The sequence below is a fragment of the Halichoerus grypus genome, chromosome 1 (assembly GCF_964656455.1).
Source record: "Halichoerus grypus chromosome 1, mHalGry1.hap1.1, whole genome shotgun sequence".
NCBI lineage: Eukaryota > Metazoa > Chordata > Mammalia > Carnivora > Phocidae > Halichoerus > Halichoerus grypus.
The window spans coordinates 99,869,783-99,891,981 of record NC_135712.1 but is presented as its reverse complement, the minus strand read 5'-3'; the positions used below and the strand labels follow the sequence as shown (position 1 = coordinate 99,891,981).

Sequence of the window (22,199 nt, the reverse complement as noted above, 5' to 3'; positions counted from 1 at the left end):
ATATTTGAGTTACATTTTTTCTTTATAAATAAAAGTATAGATTATTTGTCTGGTTTAAAATACCACCATTTTCTCCTCTGTAAATATGCAAGAAATAGAGACATTATTTTTATTTTTAGGGGAAAAAAATAGAGAAGTCAGCATTTTGTCTGGCTCATCTCCCCTAGTCTCTGCTTTGCTCACCTTGACCTCAGCATTCCACCACAGGCAAGCCACACTGTCCCTTCTCTTGTGATATCACCGAGAGTAAAAAAAAAATGATAAACAAGAAGTTTCTGTTTTGAAAATAAAATTTTCTAAAACACTGAATTTAGTAGGTAACAAATGAAAAAGCCAAAAGGGGGAGGGAAATATATCAGGCTAACAAGTATTATTTAACGTTTCTTTTTAAAAATTAAAAAAAAAATTAAAGATTTATTTACTTGAAAGAAGAGAATGCAGGGAGTGGGGAGGGGCAGAAGAAGAGAGAGAATCTGAAGCAGACTCCCCACTGAGCAAAGAGCCTGATGCAACAGCAATATCACAACCCTGAGATCATAATTTGAGCCAAAATCAAGAGCTGGACACTTAACCCACTGAGCCACCCAGGCACCCCGTATTATTCAATGTTTTGATTTCTTTCTTTTTCTCATATACCAGTTCAAGGTAAGCATTCATTGTGTCCTCTTCCAAGTTTGCCTGTTATTTTTATGATGTTTTACCTGCTTTTTTTTTATCCAGAAATTGTGCAAAATGTTTCCCAATGTTCTTTTGTTCTATTCATGTATGGCTGTCTTAATATTCTGGCTATTAATTCTCCTATATAGAGCTCTCTTACAATGAGAATTTGGAAAATGGTATCTGCCCTGTCTCTATTTTAATTAGACAAACTCTACTTCCTGGAATCTTCTACCATCATGGAATATTCTTTTTACTATTGGATAATAACCTTAATTTTCTTTTCCTATTCTTCATTCAATCATTTCAATTCAGACAATTTCATTATTTTGTACTGTATTTAAACATTAAAATGGAAAATGAAATATATCTGCCCTCCTGCATGGGCTCAGTTGTAGTCCTTTGATATTAATCACATTGTATATGTCAACAAACATATCATGGTCAATGTGTGCTTCTTTGAGCTCTCTTTCATGGACGTAATTATGAAATGGTGAAATTTAAATGAAGCATAGCCAATTTAAGTATCCAATGTGTGGAGCCTTTTGTCCCTTTATTGACTACCTCCTATGGAGGTATAAAGATGTTCTGGTTTTTCAGGTATTCCTATTTCCAGTGTGTATTCCCAGTGGTAGAGATAGTACAGGCATACTCAGCACTAATTACCAAATAAATTACATTAAGCAAATATTTATTGAGTGCTTTTTATGTAAGAAAAAATAATAGGGAACGTTTGTTTAGGTAGGAGATATTTGCTTCATTCTTAATTTGACTAGGTCAGATCTTACCATGGGGGTATCATACAAGCACACAGGTGAGGATTTTATAAATTGGAAAAATCTGCATTATAAAGATGTGAATACTCTCCTAAACTGATCTACAAATTTAATTCAATCCTATTTAAAATTGTATAATGACAATAAAAACATTTTTTGGTGGTGTGCCTGGGTAGCTCAGTCAGTTGGGCATCTGCCTTTGGCTCGGGTCGTGATCTCAAGGTCCTGCTTCAGGCTCCCTGCTCAGTGGGGAGTCTGCTTCTCCCTCTCCCTCTGTGCTCTCTCCCTCTGTGTTCTCTCTCAAATAAATAAAATCTTAAAAACATTTTTTGGTGAAAATTGATAAGTAGATTCTAAATTGTATGTGGACTTCAAAGTTTCAAAAAATAGCCAAGAAAATCTCAATGAAAAATCAAATGAGAGGATTTACATACACAGGTTCAAGATTATAATGAAACTATGACAAGACAGTTTGGATGCAAAAATAGATAAATATAAAAACAAAATATAATTGAAACAAATGCAATGATAGCCCTAATTTAAGAAAAAGTTCTATTCAATAGAAATTGAGTTTTTCATCAGTTAGGGTCAATTTGGATACAAATGTGGGAAAAATTAATATTAACCCCTAAGTCATAACATACAACAAAAGTAACAATATTGGTTGTAGATCTAGATTTGAAAGACAAAATAATATAGCTTTTATAAATGATAGGAGACTGACTATTCAATGAGCTTGATTTAGGTAAATGTATTTTGAAAAGGAAATATGGACACACAAATATATTAACCATAAAAGAGAAATATTGATAAATTGAACTTAATTAAAATTTTCTACACACCAAAAAAATCACAATTAAAACACTGAAAATGCAAACCAAGAGTTGGAAAAGATATTTATATTATATATGTTTGACAAAGAACACAACCAGATTATATTAAAACAAAACTTATACTAACTTGGAGAACTCTTTGGCAGTATCCACTAAAAATATTAGAATGAAAAATGTGTGTACATATGTTTACCAAAAACATGTACTAGAATCATTCATGTAAGCATTATTTATAATAGCCAAAAAGTGAAAAAGCCCAGAGGCCCATCAACAGTAGAGTGAATAAATAAGTTGTGGTATAGTTATATAATAGAATATTCCAAAATAATGCAAATGAATGAACAACTACGGAAAACAATATGCAGGAATCTCATAAACATAAGTTTAGTGTACAAGTAATCAAGAACCAACATAATGGCAGTTTAATGTGCCATTAATCACTATACCAAAAACTAAGGATATTATTGCTTATAAAATGAAATATTATGCAACCATTGAAATAAGGTAGAAAATGTACTGGCATCAAAATATTTCATATTGTGAAGTGAAAATAATTGAATGGTATGTATAGTCTGACATGAACAAATATTCAGTATGATTTGAAAAGTATATGCCTCATGTATTATCTGTGTATATGCAAATGGTAAGGGACAGGCAACTCTAGGTAGGGAGAGACAGATAGGGGGCAACATGACTAGGCTCATGCAGGGGACTACATAACCAGGCTCACAGAAATCCCAGATGTGGAGAAATGTTATAAAAAAGATATTAACCGGAGAGAAAGAAACATAACAAATCCACCTTGTTCTAAATATAGATGAGATATTTTCATAATATTTACAAATCCACCTTGTTTGTCTTAAATATTATAGACATAGTTACCAAGTTCCCTGGTCAGTTTTCTATAAAAACCCTCAATGGCAACGCATTTGGGACCCCTCTCACTCTAGAGAGCTTTATGTTCTCACCTTCCCTTAATAAACTTTCACTTCACTTCACCTTATTGTCTTCAAGATTCATTCTTCGACTCTGTGAGACAAGAACCCTGAAACCCTACAACACAAAAATAGTGTTTAGAAAGATAGACACAGGAAACTATTAAAAGGCAGTATGGCACAGTGGTTAGAAATGAAACCCTTTATAGGTTACTACAAGTTAGATGGAAAAGGAAAGAAGCCTCCGTCCTTTTTGCTGCCACAGTAGAGAATTGCAGGACAGGGAAACAAAAGTAAAGCAGAGCCAAGTTTTTATTAATGTACACTCCAAGGGAGGAGTGGGACAGTCAAGAGAAAAAGGCCCCAGAAACGCCAGGGTGTAGGCTTATATCAATTTTTATTTTGGGCAGATCCGAGGGTCCCAACATTTGAGTGACAGGCCTGGATTATATAATAATTAGCCAACTATGCATGTCCTTTCCCAAGATGTATTCGAAATGCCTGCATGGGGTAGGAAACCACAACATTATTTCTAAAGATATAGGTCAAATAAGAACAAGCAGCTGGGGGCGCCTGGGTGGCTCAGTTGGTTAAGTAACTGCCTTAGGCTCAGGTCATGATCCTGGAGTCCCGGAATGGAGTCCCGCATCGGGCTCCCTGCTTAGCAGGGAGTCCGCTTCTCCCTCTGACCCTCCCCCCCTCTCATGTGCTCTCTCTCTCTCTCTCTCTCAAATAAATGAATAAATAAAATCTTTAAAAAAAACCCAAACAAACAAGCAGCTGTTTTCTGCAGAAGTGCAACAAGCACAACAAACTTAACTCTTCCTCTGCTGGGATGTGGTATCACCATGACTTCTAGAAGGGTGGAATGGGGTGCTCCCTGGGTGGTCCCCAGTTGGGGTTCTCAGTCAGGATATCTAAGGTCCATCCTCCTGTAGCTCAAGTGCAAAGAGAGTTCATCTGGTCAAGATGTTCAGCTATTTTTTATTTGTCTGACTATTGATATGTGAACTTTTCTGAGCTTTTTGTTCTCTTATCTGTCAAGTGAGAAGTCAGAATTATCTATAAGTTTGCTATTATGGTTTGATTCTCTCATACATGAAAATTATTTCGTCAATACTATTTTTCTCTCCTGGAGCAGCCACTGTGCTTGTGGACATAGCAGCATATAGTTTACTATTATTGTGTAACAGACTTAGTGGTTTGAAACAAAACAATTTAGTAGCTCAGTTCTGTAGGTCAGGAATGGGTCCAACATAACTGGGTTCTCAGCTAAGGTTCCCACAAGGCTGTGATCTACCTAAATTGGGGCCATATTATGGTTCTCATCTAGAGCTTGAGATTTGTTTCCAAGCTCATTTAGGGTGTTGGCAGAAGTGTTTCTTTTTTTAAATATTTTTTTACATTTTTATAATTTAGATTCAATTAATTAACATATAATGTATTATTTGTTTCAGGGGTACAGGTCTGTGATTCATCAGCCTTATATAATACGCGGTGCTCATTACAACATATACCCCTCCCCAATGAGCATCACCCAGTTACCCCATCCCACCACCCCTATCCCCTCCAGCAACCTGCAGAAGTGTTTCTTTTTTTTTTTTAATTATGTTAGTCACCATACAATACATCATTAGTTTTTGATTTAGCACCGAGATGTCCTTCAACAGATGAATGGATAAAGAAGATGTGGTCCATATATACAATGGAATATTTCTCAGCCATCAGAAAGGATGAATACCCAACTTTTACATCAACATAGATGGGACTGGAGGAGATTATGCTAAGTGAAATAAGTCAAGCAGAGAAAGTCAATTATATGATTTCACTTATTTGCAGAAGTGTTTCTTTTAGCTCTAGGAATGAGGTCCCTCTTTCCTTGCTGGCTGTCTGCCCAGGGTTGTGTTCTACTCTCAGAGGCCATCTACATCCTCCATCTTAAAAGCTAGCAATAGAAAATCTCCCTCACATCGAATCTATCTCATGTTTAGAATCTCTTTAACTTTGCTTCTTTTACCAGGAAGAGTTCAGACTCCTGTAAGAGTTCACCTGATTAAGTGAAACTCATCAATGATAATCTTCCCATTGTAAGGTCAACTGATTTGAGATCTTAATTACATCCAGAAAATACCATCATAGCAGCACCCAGGTTACTGGTCAACTGAATAACTGGTAAAAAGTGTGTGTTCTCTGGTCAGATGGGAATTTGGGGACACATCTTAGTATTCTGTCTACCACAAGCAGTGAAAAAGTCAAACACAATCTCTTCTTTTGTAATGTACGCCATCAAGTTTGAGGACAAAGGCAAAAATAATGACTTTAATGTATACATAAATAGTATTAAATAGAAGTGTAGGTTACTTTGAGTGCAGTTTACCAAGATCATCTTAATTAGACAATGAAATTGAACTATCCATTTGAACCCAAAGTATAACTACTCTAGTTTCAATTGAAAGCATGTATTTCCCTAAATCTTTCTTTAGTCAATATTTCTTGCATGGATTTTACATGTTATTTGGATATTGCTCTGGCTATTAGCCATTTACCCCTTCAAATCTACCTCCTCTTTTTTTGCCTCATGCTTTGCCCACCCCCTCAAACATTCCCCCTCAGGAGGTATAAATTTAGGGACTGTTTTAACTTGGTTCAATACCCTTTGCCTTCTGGTTGGATTCCATGGTGGCAAACACCAGCAAGAGATCAGAGGTGGGAAGACAGTGATGTTGGGGTATTTATCCTCTCTGTGCTAACCTGTAGATTGACACAGTTCCTGTCTAGACTAGTCCTACAAATACAACTCTGTTTCTCTGGACAATAATAAGAGCTCCCTCTAACTTTTTCCTTCAGTCTGGCATGGTAATGACTTTCTGCTATTTCTGACCTGAAGTTCTTTATCATCTCTCTTTGATTTCCCTTACCATTACTTGAATATTATAAATACTCCTCTCTTCAGTTATCCTATTTGAATATGGAATCTGTTACTGGTGAGTCTGATACAAATACCTTATTACTGCCTGGTATTCTTTCTTGCCAAAATACCACCCGGTTTGTTTAGGGTGGCAATGTGCTATGTAAAACATATGAGACCATGAAACATTGTTTTGGCCAATTGAACATAATCAGATGATCATTTCTGGGAAAGCAGCTTAATTTACTATTGCAGATGACAACTATTCCTTATTCTCCCTTCCTGCTTCTTCTTGTTTGGTTCGGTGGAGGAGACATGTAACCACAAAACCACAAGAATGTGGTGAGAGACCAAGCCCCTAAGGGTGAGAAAGTAAAAAGATGTAATTCCCAGTGACAACTTTGAGCCACCATACCAACCCTGAGCTTTATGATACAAACAAATTCTGTCAGCAGTATATTTTTGTTTCCAGCTGGCAGATGAATGTAATTTTGATTAATATATCCAGTAATATATCCACCTACCCTCTTGTTCTCATGCTTCCTTCCACACAGCAATGTCATCAGCAGTTTGAGGAAATATATGTTGGTGGAACATTTACTTTACCACTTCATCTGACCATGATCAGAGCTCAGGCAGGTAGAGTAGGTCTGCAATTCCCAAGAATGTTCTTGAACACGCAAGGTGAAGTTTCACTTTAACACACACAGTCCTCTAATATCCTATTTTCAGTAGAAACCCATTAGACTCCTATCCAGACTTTCTCATCATACTTTGCCGGAGTTTCATGTTCCTCAGCCCATAGTTTCTAATTACTTTATGGGATATAAAACAATGTAAAGATCAGGGCAGAGGGGCAAGTTCAGTGCACTTTTACAAGATATTTGTGCAATTCAGCATTCATGGGAGTCTTAATACTATCTTATTAAACTACTTGTTTTACTTTTGGCTCACTTCACACTTCTGTGGCAAAAACACAAACCATTACATCTGCCTGTTCTGATTCCTCCTCCATATCAACTTGATGGTCTATGTATTTTGTCCTCAGTCTGCTTTTTTAACTCATTATATTTTTACCAAACATTCCTGTGGATTTTTTTTTCTCTGTTACATGGTTAATATACTCTCTGATTCTTCTCTGATAAGTACTGGTCATTTCACATTTTATGTGTGACATGTTAATAGCTGATCCCCTTAATGACATTTAGAAAATTAGATGAACAGAAACGGGCTTTTTTTTTTTTTTTTTTCATTTCCAGGAAACTCTTTTTACCCACAATTGAAGCCATATGAGCAATCAGAGATTTTGATCAGACATCTGCCTTTATACAGGTCTTAATTTAGCTCATACAAGCTTGGAATAATTAACCCTGAGAATGTTTTCAGCATATATGGGAAGAAATGGATTGGAGAGATAGCAAGAAGGAAAAATGTTGAAATGATAATAAATTTTATTTTAATAACATATGGGGGGAAGGAGTCTCATCATACATAATTGATAATTAGTGATATTTGGTAGAAAAGCAGATTCAGTTGAGGCAAAGATATTTTGAAATTAGAAGACTAGATCATAAGGCAGCATGATATTTTTTTAATGGGATATTCTTTCACATGATATGATTGATTTCTGAGGCTGAGCTTTGCTACAGACCATTAGGTTTTGACTGTGAGCTACTGAGATGAGACAGCAGGAAAAAAATAAATAAAATAAATAAAACAGCAAACAAAATTTAATGTAAGAAATTGAAACGGTCAGCTTGTTGAACTGGCTACATTTTAATATGAAGAAAAATAAAATCTGTTGTTGAAATGATAAGGAAATGCTAGAAAATGTTTTTATATGTTCATTTTCTGTCTCATTATGATAAACAATTAAAACTGAAATTGCATTACCAGTATTGTCATTACAGTGATATTTCATAGATACTATTTTGCTGTAGTATTGAGACATTAGAGTGATAAAAGGAAGCAATACACATTTTATGCTTTTGTGTAATAAAAGACTTTTCATGCTTCTCTTCGAAGTTTGAGATTATTCTTACAAAATTAAATAAAATGATGATTTGGGGAATTCTCTGTCACTGTTACTATGCTTTTTCTGGTTTATATGTACTTTTGAAAGGTTTTTGTAAGTACAACAATAAATTGCACAGCTTGGATTAACTTCCTTTTTTCTCCAAATGCAAGAAAGTGCCATTTGTCATATTCCTGAATCATTTTCAGAGGAGTGTGATACTAACATCAAATTTGCCCTCATTTGGGGCTTCCGATTCATAAGTGGCAAAATGCATTTATATCTTTAGTTGCCAGAAATGTGGATTTTATTATTTATTTATTATTTATTATTTATTTATTTGACAGAGAGAGAGAGAGAGAGAGCGAGAGCCATAAAATGGCTACAAGCAGGGGAACAGCAGGCAGAGGGAGAGGAAGACGCCAGGCACCCTGTGGAGCAGGGAGCCTCACTGAGGCTCAATCTCAGGACCCCCAGGATCCCCAGGATCATGACCAGAGCCAAGGCAGATGCCCAACCAACTGAGCCACCCAGGCGCCCCGAGGTCTAGGATTTTTATTGGTTGTGTTTACAGTGGTCCCTTCAGTGACTTACACAGTTAAGGTGTTAGTAAATATTTGCTGAGCGATTAAGGCTTTCCATTTTCTTTTTTATATAGGCAAGTTATCTACAAAAAGACAAATATCTAAACATACTAAAAAAGACTTGCAGGAATGGCATCATGCCAGGTAAACAAATCGCACGTGCCACAAATTTCTTACCAAATTTGATTATATTTAAAATCTTTTTAGGTCAAAATGAGGAAGCAGCATATTTAATATACAAAATTTGCAGATAATCTTACTCTAAAAGATAAGTAAAAGCTTTCATTTCAAAATTACAGGTTTTATGGAAAGAGCTACGTAGATCCATTAATGATTTTTAAGAAAAATTCATTCCTGAGAAATTTTTTTCTAGTTATAGGTTTTTTTCTAGTCATAGTTATTTTTCAGTATTTATGATTTAAAATGGTCATGTTAGCATTTTTTAAAAGTATCCTCTCTATTTTCCAATTCATTTTTTTTTAAGATTTTATTTATTTATTTGACAGAGAGAGACACAGCGACAGAGGGAACACAAGCAGGGGGAGTGGGGGAGGGAGAAGCAGGCTTCCTGCTGAGCAGGGAGCCCGATGCAGGGCTCGATCCCAGGACCTTGGGATCATGACCTGAGCCAAAGGCAGACACTTAACGACTGAGCCACCCAGGCACCCCAATTGCCAATTCATTCTTGACCCAGATCTCTTTGTTAATAACAATACTACTAATAATACATAGTGTGGTTAACATGTAATTCTGCTTTAAATACTAAGTTCAAGTAGATACTATTAGATATTTTTCTCTCATTTGATTGTCTCTCCCTTTTTAAAATGATTTGTAAATATTTAATATGTTTAAAATTCCAAGGAAAGGAAAATTACACAAAATGCAAGTTAACCATAATATTATCTTCAAAAACTTAATTCAATTTGGAAATAATTAATGCATGGAGAAGACATAGATTATGAGAAGAAAATCTGATTGTATTAAATCACTTTATATTCAATATGCTCATTTAGAGATGTACATCTTTTAATTTGACAGTATTCCTACTACAAAAGTTCACAAACCTAGCGCATTTATCTGAATGTTATTTTTGTTCCTGCTAAAATTCCAGGAATAACACAGCTGGAAGAACTGCTGTCTGATTGGAGCATAAATAGACACTGCTAATTCAGATGATAATACTATGATATAAATATACTTTAACACTTACCTCAGAGTAATTACTGGTACATCTGACGCATGCTTACCTATTCTCAGTAAATCACTTCAAAGATGTTAATTTTACCTATTAAACAATCCTAGTTATGTCTGAGAGTACAATATCCTTCACCTGTGCCTGAGATTCCTACAACCATTAATTTTAGTACTAATTAGTTACTTGCACACCAATTATGTCCATGGTTTTTCACATCTATTTTCCATGATGGCACCACTCTGGCTCACAGCCATTGAAGTCAAAATTCCTTTTGTTATGATATAGAGTCACTGCCTTTTTATTTATTTGAATCAGCTAACACTTTTCCCAATTAAAAAATCAGAATTGAAAATACTAAAAATAAAATACACTTTAAGTCAAAATTGTTTTAGAAAATGAAATGTTGACATATTCTCTTTGCTCTCCCCTATTCTCTTTCCTACTCTCTCTCCCCCTCTCTCCCTGTTTTCTGATCATTTTACATATGATAATACTAGCATGTGGAACCTTTTTTGTTTATGTTATGAAATAAATTTCATGTCTTATGACAATCCAATCAGAGAGAGTACTCAAAATTTAACAAGTAGGCAATTTTACCAACATGATATTTCGTCGTGTGTTATAAAGATAACATATTATGACTGAAGGGCTAACCTTTCTAATAGACTATATTAGTCATTTAGGAAATATTACTTTGGCAAATAAGCTAATATAAAATGGCTATTAGTAAAAATTTGTCCTAAAGGGGATGGAGCTTTAATTCTCTCTGTTTCAATCTATCATAATTATGAGGTGAGGGTATATCTAGTTCCTAGCAACAGCTCATAGGTTGACAGCGATAGGACTTCAGAATGTCATTTAATATATCATAGTCCTTTCTTCCTATGATTACATATGAAGTTGAATGCTATGGTTTATCATTTGGTTAGAAGAGCAATCAAGCTAAAAGAAATTAAACTACTTGTAGAAAAGAACTTCATAAAGTGATAACCAAATACAAAAAATTATTACTAAAAAACAGAGAAAAGATTAGTAGATACAAGAAATATATTTTAGGACAATGTAACCTACCACTCTTGGACTTCCTACTTCTATATTTTTATCCATTGTTTTAAGGATTTGTCTCTATACACTCTTCTCTTTTGCATTTATTATTTTTTTAATTTTTCTAGGAAAATATCTCTTTTTGCATATGTATTGCCTGAACCTGTAAGTCTTAGAGTTCAGTGGGAGAAATGAAAAATGAAACCAGCAGTAAAAAGAAATCAACTTAAACATGTTAATTATTCTTTCAAATGTTATATGGCTTGAGAATCCACAAAATATACAAAAGATACTAGAAAGTATAGAAAGTGCAGAAAGCTAAATTAATATAGCAGACAGGATTGAGAAAATCACATTAGAGTAAAAAAGAAAGTTTATTGGGGCGCCTGGGTGGCTCAGTTGGTTAAGCGACTGCCTTCAGCTCAGGTCATGATCCTGGAGTCCCAGGATCGAGTCCCGCATCGGGCTCCCTGCTCAGCAGGGAGTCTGCTTCTCCCTCTGACCCTCCCCACTCTCATCCTCTCTCTATCTCATTCTCTCTCTCAAATAAATAAAGAAAATCTTTAAAAAAAAAAGAAAGTTTATTTTATGGAGCAAAGTTTTGGAAATATGGTTCTTCTTCTATAGCCTAAATGATATATAAACTCTAAGCTTTTATTGTTTACTATCTTCAAAATTTACATATCGATTTTCCCAGTGTTAATTATTCTAGAAAGAAGACAGATAAGACTGCTATTTACTTAAAAAGTATGCAAGAGATTATTTTGAAGTCTCACTTTTGAGGTTCTGGAAATAATACAAAGATGAATTTTTCCTCTGCACAACTCCAGATTTGTCTCCAAACTCTTCAGTATAGTAAATGACATAATAATATAAATCATCATCACTGGGTTTTTTTTTAAGATTTTATTTATTTGAGAGAGACAGAAGTAACAGAGACAGCAAGAGAGAGCACAAGCGGGCAAGAGAGGGAGAGGCAGGCTTCTGCTGAACAGGGAGCCTGATGTGGGGTCGATGTGGGGCTCGATCCCTGGACCCTGGGATCATGACCTGAGTCAAAGGCAGATGCTCAACCGACTGAGCCACCCAGGTGCCCCATATCACTGGGTTTTGATAATGATGTCCAATTATACCCCAAAATGGTGTAACTTTACTATTGCTAAAATATAGATGAAATATATAACAAGTTAAAAAGTCTGGTCAATACACTAAAATTGCATTAGATTCCCAAAGGTTTTTTTTTTTTTTTTTATGTTTCAAAATGTAGAACTTTTTGTTCTACATGTATCTGTTGTGCCTTAAAGAAACCAAGAAGTCAAATTTTACTACTTTATTTTTAATTAATTGAGCTGTTTTTTGTTTTTTTGTTGTTGGGTTTTTTTGTTGTTGTTTTATAGTTCAATATATAACCCACTTTTAAGTAATGAACCTGCTTTGTGTGTTATAGCCACTGATTAGATAATCCCTGAGAGGCAAACAATGAATCATGGAACACTACCTCAAAAACTAATGATGTAATGTATGGTGATTAACATAACATAATAATAAAAAAAAAAAGAAAGAAAATACAAGGTTACTAAGCGGCAGCACATAGTGTACCACATGTCAATTCTACCATTAAAACTCAAAATGCTACCTCCCTCAACCCCGCCCCTGGCTTTGGACTGAGCAGCAGACTCCCCAGGTATAAACACAAGCCTATAAAATCAGGAAATCAGAGAGCCTTGGTCCCCTGTCTAAAGGGACAGGGAAATACTGGATCTCTAAACAAGAGAGAATTATTTATTCCTAAACATCTTAGCCTTTGAGTTTTCAATGTTTTTCATGCATACATTTCTATACCTTCTGGCTGAAAAATAGGACCTAGAATATAAAGTGTCTTCTTTAGCAACTGATGAATCACTGAACTCTACCTGAAACTAATAATACACTATGTGTTAACTAACTGAATTTAAATAAAATAAAATTTAAAAAAGAAAAAAAAAAGAAAAAGAAAATCCCTGAGAAAATATACTGGGAACAATCTGATCTAATGTTACTTTAATATGTATTAGAATGAATATACTCTGTTGGTAGAAGTAATGAGTCTTAAATGTTTACTCAACAATTGCTTGATAACTTCCAAAGGAAATACAGTAACTATGCAGTAGAGAAACCAAATAACACTTCTTCTAAATGATCAAAATTAACATAGCAAATAATGGGCAAACAGGAATACAGTATTGAAAATGTGATACTCTGAGAAGGAATAATCAAATTTATATTACTGTAGCCAAAAATACGTAACTTGAACCAATAATGAGGAAGTCAATAAACAACCAACCCCAAATTGAAATAACTGGTAGAGCAAATGCCAAGAAAGACATTGAAAGACTGAGGAATGCTTCCAGATTAAAGGAAACTATGAGAATGAAAAACAGTGGAAATTTTTTTCCCCTGAGTCCTTTATAGGAAAAGCAAGCAAACAAAATCCTTTGTAGGACATTATTGTGAAATGTAATGAATTTAAATATACAATGCAGGTTAAAGTGTGTGGGAATGTTATATTTTCTAAACATAATAACTATAGCACCCTTGTTTTAACATGTTATTTAAATATGAAAACTACAGAACTGAAATATTTGGTTCTTAAGAAATACACTAAATATTAAGGAGTAAAGGAGAATATCGTTAACTTGTTGAATCTGGACAAAGAGTACATGGAATCATTTCATATATTTTTTCAACTTCTCTGAAAGTTGGAAAATTTTCTTTAATTGAAGTACAATTAATGTACAATGTTATATTTGTTTCAGGTGCACAACATATTGATTTAATATTCTATTTAATATTCAATTCTATACATTACTCACTGTTCACCATGATGTGTAGACACCATCTGTCACCATACAATGTTATGACAATATTATCAATTACATTCTCTATGCTGTGCCTTTCATTGCCATGATGTATTTATTTTATAACTTGAAGTCTATACCTCTTACTCCCTTTTAGCTATTTCACACCCCCCCCAAATAAGTCTCTGCCAACCACCAGTTCTCTATTTAAGAGTCTATATTTTGTTTACGTGTGTTGTTTTTTAGATTCCATATATAAGTGAAAACATGTGGTCTTTTCATTCTCTTTCTGACTTGTTTCACTTACCATAATATCATCTAGGTCCATTCATTGCTATTACAATGGCAAGCTCTTATTCTTTTTTTATGGCTGAGTAATATTCCATTGTGTTCTGTGTGTGTGTGTGTGTGTGTGTGTGTGTCTGTGAAAAATGTATACACACACACACACACAGCCCAATTATTCTTCATCTATGGATGGTCATTGGGTTGCTTCTATATCTTGGCTATTGTAAATAATGCTGCAATAAATAGGGGTGCATATGTCTTTTTGAATTAGTATTTTTGTTTTCCTTGTAGAGGAATTACTGGATCACATGGTATTTCTATTTCTATCTAAGGAGACTTTTTCCCTTTGTATATTCTTACCTCCTATGTTGAAGATTGATTGACCATATAAGTGTGGGCTTACTTGGGGGCTCTCTATTCTGTTCCTTTATTCTATGTGCCTATTTCTATGCCAGCACTACACTGTTTTGATTATTACAGTTTTATAGTATATCATGAAATCTGGGATTGTGATACCTCCAGCTTTGTTATTTCTCAAAATTGCTTTGGCTGTTTGGGATCTTTTGTGGTTCCATAAAAATGTCAATATTCTAATTCTGTGAAAAATGTTACATGTATTTTGATAAGGATTGTGTCAAATACATAGATTGTTTTGAGAAGTATGGAGATTTTAACAATATTAATTTTTCCAAAACATGAATGTGGAATATCTTTCTATTCATTTGTGTCATCCTCAATTTCTCTTGTTAATGTCTTACAGTTTTCACTGTATGTCTTTCACCACATAGTTAAGTTTATTTCTTGGTATTTTATTCTTTTTGGTGCAAATGTAAATGGGATTGTTTTCTTACTATCTCCTTCTGCCAATTTGTTATTAGTGGATAGAAATGCAACATATTTCTGTACTTTAATTCTGTATCCCACAATTTTACTGAATTTATTCATCAGTTCTAATAGTTTTTTGGTGGAGTCTTTAGATATCACCTGCAAGTAGTGACAGTTTTACTTCTTCCTTACCAGTTTGGGTGACTTTTATTTCTTTTTCTTTTCTGAATACTATGGTTAGGACTCCCAGTACAATGTTGAATGAAAGTGGTAAGAGTGGACATTCTTGTCTTGTTCTTGAAATTAGAAGAAAGTCTTTCATATTTTCACCATTGAGTATGATGTTAGCTGGGTTTTTTATATATGACCTTTATTATGTTGAGGTATGTTCCCACTAAACCCACTTTGTTGAGTGTTTTTATCATGAGTGGTTGTTGTATTTTGTCAAATGCTTTTTTTGCATCTATCAAAATGATCATATGGTTTTTATCCTTTCTCTTTTGTTAACGTGGTGTATCATATTGATTGATTTGCAGATATTGAACCACCCTTGCATTCCTGGAATAAATCCTCCTTGGTCATGGTGAGTGATTTTTTAAAATGTATTCTTGAATTTAGTTTGCTAATATTTTGTTGAAAAATTTTGCATCTATGTTCATGGTTGTGGGCACCCTAAACATTGGTGGGCAAGACTGACAGTTAGACCAAGTATATACAATTAGCCTCTTTTTCATGGTTGTGGGCACCCTAAACCATAGGGCTTTCTCCCTGCTCAGCCAGCTAAAAGGCTTAGCTGCTGGAATTGCAGTCACACTGGTATATGATGTTAGTTATCTCCTCCTCTCCCAGGGCAGGAGTCACTTTGGAGTGGCACTGGCCCCTGCCTGGGCCACTTGCAGAATATGTTGGGACAGGAACTGCTTTGGAGGGATGTCTGCCAAGGTGAATGGGTTGAATGAGGTGGGTCCACAAAGGAACATAGGGGTGGGATACATAGTGTGGGCAAGATAGGTGGCTTAGAGTAATTATGCTGGCCCCTGCAAGTGTCTGGCTATCTAGAGTAGGAGAGGGAAGGGAAATGGTGTCTGCCAGCACTTTTGTTCCTGGAGAAATCTCCTGAAAATCCCTGTCCCTCCAGTGCATGTTCTGAAATTAATCAAAAAAAGTCTCCACATATACCCCAATTGCTTTTCAAACTGCTGCTTCTATGCTGTGTATCAGTGTGTTGTTATGCCGACTCTTCAAGGTCAGGGACCCAGTTTTCTATCATCCTCTGGTTCTCCCAGGGTTAAGCCTGATGATTATTAAAGTATGTGGAGTTAAGACCTGCTAAGTTAGGCCCCACTGGTTTTCAAAGCCGGTTGTTATGGGGACTCATCTTCCTAGTGTGGATCATTAGTGCCTGGAATGTCTGGTGTGGAGTCAGATCCTCTCACTTCTTTGTGCTTGGTGGTATTCTTCCAGTTTGTGGTTAGTTTTGCTGGGGGTTTGGTTCCCAACTGTGTCCCTGGCCCTCCTACCCTTTTTAATGTGGCCTCCTCTCTATGATTAACTTTGGAAGATCGCCAATCTTCAGGTCATTTTCAGAGTTAGTTGTTAATGTAGCTGTTACCTTGGTATATCCATAGGACAAGGTGAGCCCAGGATCCTCTTACTCTGCCATCTTCTCTGTGACTTTGAAATTTGGAAATTATTTTAAAATAAAATGTTAAAAGGTAAAAATAAATGTCCAAATAAAATAAAATGCATGCTTGAGAATCCAAAATTCTTAGCAGCTGATTTATAGGCATATCTATTTGAATTATTTATTTTCTTTTAAAAAGCATGTGCATTTTCTGAATTTTAAAAGGAGAGGTGACAGATTTATTTACATGAGATTTAGGCAGAACCTATCGAGTTCAATAAGTTTATGCATTAAATCTTTCATATATCTGTATGGGTATCATAAAAATTAAAAGAAAGTAGAAACAAAATTGAAGCTTTGTTAAAATATAAAAAAAGTCCAAAAGACAGGTAGACAAATTAAAATGGACTGCCAGGTGACTTGAATATAATTATTAATCTGAGTTTTAAAAATAATTATTTTATTCAAGAAAATAAAGGGAAATGTAAACCAAATATATGAAGAATTAGATATTTTAAAGAATTAAAATCTAATCTAGAATTTTAAAATATCTGAAATTAAGAAATTATTGTGTTTGATAGCAGAATACGGAATTGTTCATATGAAAGAGTACAAAATATAAAGTTAGGGAGAAACACTGAAGAGATGAAGAAAGAAAGAAAGAAGGAAAAAGGAAGGAAGGAAGAGCAGAGATAAACATAAGAGAGCTATGGAATACAAGAACAATATCTAAGTCTAAATGAAATACCAAAGTGAAAGTAGAGTGAGATTTGAGCAGAAACAATATTCAAAAAGATAATGTCTACTGACCTTCCAGAATTGAAGAAAGACTTTAACACACAGAATCATTGAGTTTGGACTGCTCTGTGAAGGAAAAGTAAAAAAAAAACAAAAACAAAACAAAAAAACATAGTCAAATTTCCTAAAATTGGAAATAAGGATAACATCCTTAAAGTGACAAGAGAAAAAAAAAAAAACAAAAAACACAACACTTTTACAAAAATATTAAATCTTTGGTACACTATTCAACAGAAACTATGGATACCGAAAGTTAAAGGATAAAGATAATTTAAATGTTAAAAGAAAAAAACATATTAACCTAGAATTATTATCAAAATTAAATATTTTTGGAAAATAAAGTTAGACTATATACATTGTTTTATAACCAATGTTGAAATATTAAAGTCCTGAAAATCAAAGGTCTAATGTTGCCTGTTAAGAAGCTACAAAAATAGGTCGCCTGGGTGGCTCAGTCGTTAAGCGTCTGCCTTCAGCTCAGGTCATGATCCCAGGGTCCTGCGATCGAGTCCCACATCGGGCTCCCTGCTCGGCAGGAAACCTGGTTCTCCCTCTCCCACTCCCCCTGCTTGTGTTCCTGCTCTCGCTATCTCTTTCTCTGTCAAATAAATAAAATCTCAAAAAAAAAAAAAAAAGAAGCTACAAAAATACAGAAAAACAAAACCAAAGAAGAATAAAGTTAAACATAGCAGTTTTTAAAAAGTAAAAAAGCTTAAAAAAATTTAACAAAGCCAAAAGTTATTTGAAAAGTTTACTAAAATGATTAACACCTTGAAAGATGAATCAAGAAAAAAATTATAATAGCTTTTTTGTAAGTGTGCTATTATTATAACTATGTCAGTAGTAGAAAAATGAAACATAATAGATTCCAGACACAGACATATACATTTTTAGGTATGCTAAAGCATACGTAAAGATGGATGATAGCTCATTACTGTTTGGAAGCATGATCAATCCAGATCTGCACTGGGATTTGAGGTGTTGTGAGGGTACACCAAGTTTTAAGTTGTAGCTCTTTCAGCTGTTATGAGCATCAGTTTTTCATACTCTTACTGCTGTACAATTATTTGTTGAGTCAGTTGGCAAGACAATAGCTGTATCACAAAATTTAAGATTCTGGAGATTGCACTCTTGTACACAGCAATAAGTATACAAGCCAGAAAGAATATAATCATTAAGAAATAGAGTGTATTCCTGAGGCAGTCCTCTTATTTCACAAATCTTGTCAATGAACATAGGTTGAAGCTAAGCCAGGAGAAATCTCCTGCTTTGGCACCATTCTGTTTGAGAAGTCACCTATTTTTCTCATTTCAATATTTCTATCTAAAATTAAGTAGGAAATTTTAAGGTTTATAAAAATCTCTAGGAATACATTCTTCATCAATGACAGCATAAGAACTTCCTTGAGAGACCGAAAGAGGATAGATTTTGCCTCTACTATATGTAACTACTTGTCCATTTTGGTTACTGTTCTTCTTAAGTCAGTAGTCTTGGTAGAATTGCCCATGCCTGGGTAATTCTTTTTGCCATGACATGGATGATAATCCTAACTTTTTGAACTTCCTTCATAGCTTGAAGTGAGGCAACATTGGAACAGAAAATGGCTGTCTAAAATTTTTTATTTGTGAACAGGCTTAACACATTGAGCACTAATTTGTTAGATTCTTCTTGAACTAGAATACCATCATTCCCCATGGCTAATCATCTAAATTACTCCATTTGCAAGCCATAGTGGTAAAAATCTGGGAGGATCCCAAAAGAGGTCCTAGAGTTATAACTGGCCCTGTGAAATAAACCTGAGGTAGTCGTCCAAGGTAGCAGATATGTAGCAGTCAGTGCCTGAAACAATATGCTCCTGCACATTTTTTTCTGGGAAATCAAGAATGCCTTAATTCAACAAATGTAGTACTATAAATTAGGAGCTCACCATTGGATAATTTTCTTGCCAGAGTATTGCAATGGGATTGTTTGGCAACTTGTATTTTATTTTTTGTTTTCTTAAAAAGAGGTAATTTCCACCTGCCAACTCCTAACCCTATCCTCAGCTAAAGAAGAGGGATAAAAAAGGGACACGTTGTGTTTTAGGCTGAATATTGCCTGTTAAACTTTCTTCATGGCACAGCCACATAAATGCAAATATTATTGAATCAGTAGTAACTGCCCTGATATTTTATATGCCTTTGTTCAGTAATCATTTTTTCTTCTTTTGTGTGGATCACATAATAAACTAGAGTAAACCTGTCTTTATCATATCTATAATGGTAATAATTTTCAAAAATTCATTATGGCTATTTTTCCATGTCTTGTCTCAATGAATATTCTGATCTTTCTGACAATAGTATAGACACTAACAGAAGTTTCCAAAGCAAAATAGGAACATACCAAAAACCCAGTATTTTTCTGAGCATTTTACCATTGAATGGACCATTTTTTTTAACTAGCTATTGCTAACTTACCAGAAAATAAACAATGCTGCCTATACTCATAGGTATAGGCAAAAGGGTTAGTGGTGAGGAGAAAAAAAAAAAAAGTCCTCACCTTTAAATGACAGAAAGTGGCACTAAATGCAGAGTAGAACGACTGCACTAAAAAATAAAACAACACAAAACCAAAGCCAAACAAAAATGATATAGACACAAAACAAAAAAGAAAGGTAAGATCTTGATCCAATGTCTTATGTGAAAGCTGTGTACCTCACATTGTCAGCAGCATGAATTTATGATCTTGGAATAGCTCTCTTTCATTTGGTGTCATCTATTTACAGATAACTTTTGACAATCTATAGTTTTAAATATCTCACTGGGATGGAGACAAAGATGATAAAGAGTAACAACTTGTGTGTCTTCTCAATTGGGGATCATGCATCCAAGGCCCTACTTCTGGTGAGGAACTGTTATTCTAGTGGCTATAAGTATATGGCAATGTCTTTTTTGATGTGCTTCTAAGATATTTTCATTTTAGGAAAAGACATCCAAGAAAGTCCTCAGATTTTGAGCTTGTGGAGACTTCTTGGAAGGATCCTGAGAACAAGCAAATGGCACCTGGAAGCAATATGGCTTGAGTTTATTTCATGAGTCCTTTTAGGACATTGTCATATCATCTTAAACTAATTTCAAGTCCAAAATTGGAGAAATGCCCAGCTTCATAGACTAACACTGGGTAAGTTTTACTGTGAGAATCAATGATTGTTGAAGGCCATACAGGCCAGACATAACAGAATTGTCTAAGAAAGCCCAAGAGTGTCAGATGGTTTGGATACTGTGGATTTAATAATGTCAGTTGCTTTCTCTACTTTTTTTGAAAATGGAGGTGAGGAAACAATAATATCTTCATATAGGACAAGGCTTTGCAAGCTCTTTCATAGTCTCTCAACAAAATTGTCGCCCTTGTCATTACAGTGATAGGTTGGAATTCCCAGGTTGAGAACTCTAAGTGTGACAATAGCAAGATGGAGGATTATGAAGCCCTAGACACCCTCTCCCTGTAGAGACATGGATTAACAGCAACAAACTGACAAAATACCCCTGTGAGAAATTTAAAAAGCAGTTAATAGATTTCTGCATTCCAGGTGAGATCAAAACTAAGTACATCAAATCCCTAAAGGAAATTTGTGACACCCTCCACTCTCTCATTAGGCTTCTACCCTCCAACCCCACATTAAGTGCAGTACATTTGAGAGGATACCTCCAATTCATATCTTCTTCCTGAGGCAGGAAAGTCAAATGTACATCCAACTGATATTTAGGGAGGCTGACCAAGGGACTGCTTTTTGTCTTTCCTGTATCCAACTACAGACAGGAACTGAGCCCTTGGCTGAGGGTCTCTGAAAGCAAACATAACAACCATGCACTTGAGTCTACAGTACCATAGATGAAGACTAGGTGGAACCCCAGAATAGTGATTTACTACAGTACCAGAGAGGGTGCAGTATCACAGAACCCAGGGAGAACTCCTGAGCAGAAACTAGCAAAGGTCTTCAAATTGGAGATTTCATCCAAAAGCCCAGAGAGGGTATATACCCAGAAAAGGCTTGAAGGGCTCCAAATCTCCAGTAGTAATGAGTGGAGGAAGTCTTCACTGTAGGAAACTGGACCACAAAGTCTGAGAGAGTTGGCTGATTCTTCAAATGCTGAAATCCCAACAAGATATAAGAAAACATGCAAAGAAACTGGAAACCATGACACATTTAAAGGAATATATCAAATCTCCAGAAACTGAACCTAAAGATAAGTGAATTATCAGACAAAGAAATCAAAATTACCATTTAAGGATCCTCAGTGAGTTAAAAGAGATCAGATAGATGACTAAATGAAATCAGGAAAACAATGCATGAAAAATGAGAATATCACCAAAGAGATAGAAAATATTTTTAAAAAATAAATAGAAATTTTAGAACTAAAGATTATAACTGAATCAAAAATTTTACTGGCAGGACACTGGTTTGGCAAGACAGAAGAGATAATCTGTGAACTTGAAAAAAAGACTTTCAAAATTACCAAGACAGAAGAGCAAAAAGAAAAAAAAAGAAAGAAGACACATGAAAAGATCCTAAGGAATTTATGGAATACCATAAAATGGAATTACATATGCATTATGGGAGCCCTAGAAGGAGAAAAAAGGAAAAGGGATAGAAAATCTATTTGAAGAAACAATGACCTAAAATTTCTCAAATCTGAGGAGAGAAATGATCACATAAACAAGAAACTCAAAGAAGTCCCACTAGGATACATTTGAAAAGAGCTACACTAAGACACATTATAAGAAAACTGTCAAAAACCACGAAAAGAGAGAGAAGCAAGAACTGCCATGTATAGGCAAACTCAGATTATCAGGAGATTTTTCAGGAGAAACCTTACAAGCTACAGCAGGGTGGGATGTTAT

At 34.8% G+C, this 22,199-nt stretch overlaps 1 long non-coding RNA gene across 1 annotated transcript in view; it reads left to right on the top strand.

Annotated features, from left to right (window-relative positions):
* The window catches only part of LOC118523444 (uncharacterized), a 657,240-nt gene extending 636,621 nt beyond the window's left edge, over positions 1–20,619 (top strand). The window contains exons 5-6 of the long non-coding RNA XR_013443438.1: positions 15,433–15,479; positions 20,083–20,619. This is a non-coding gene — a long non-coding RNA (uncharacterized LOC118523444). The remainder of the gene's footprint in view (positions 1–15,432; positions 15,480–20,082) is intronic.
* The last annotated feature ends 1,580 nt before the right edge of the window (positions 20,620–22,199 follow it).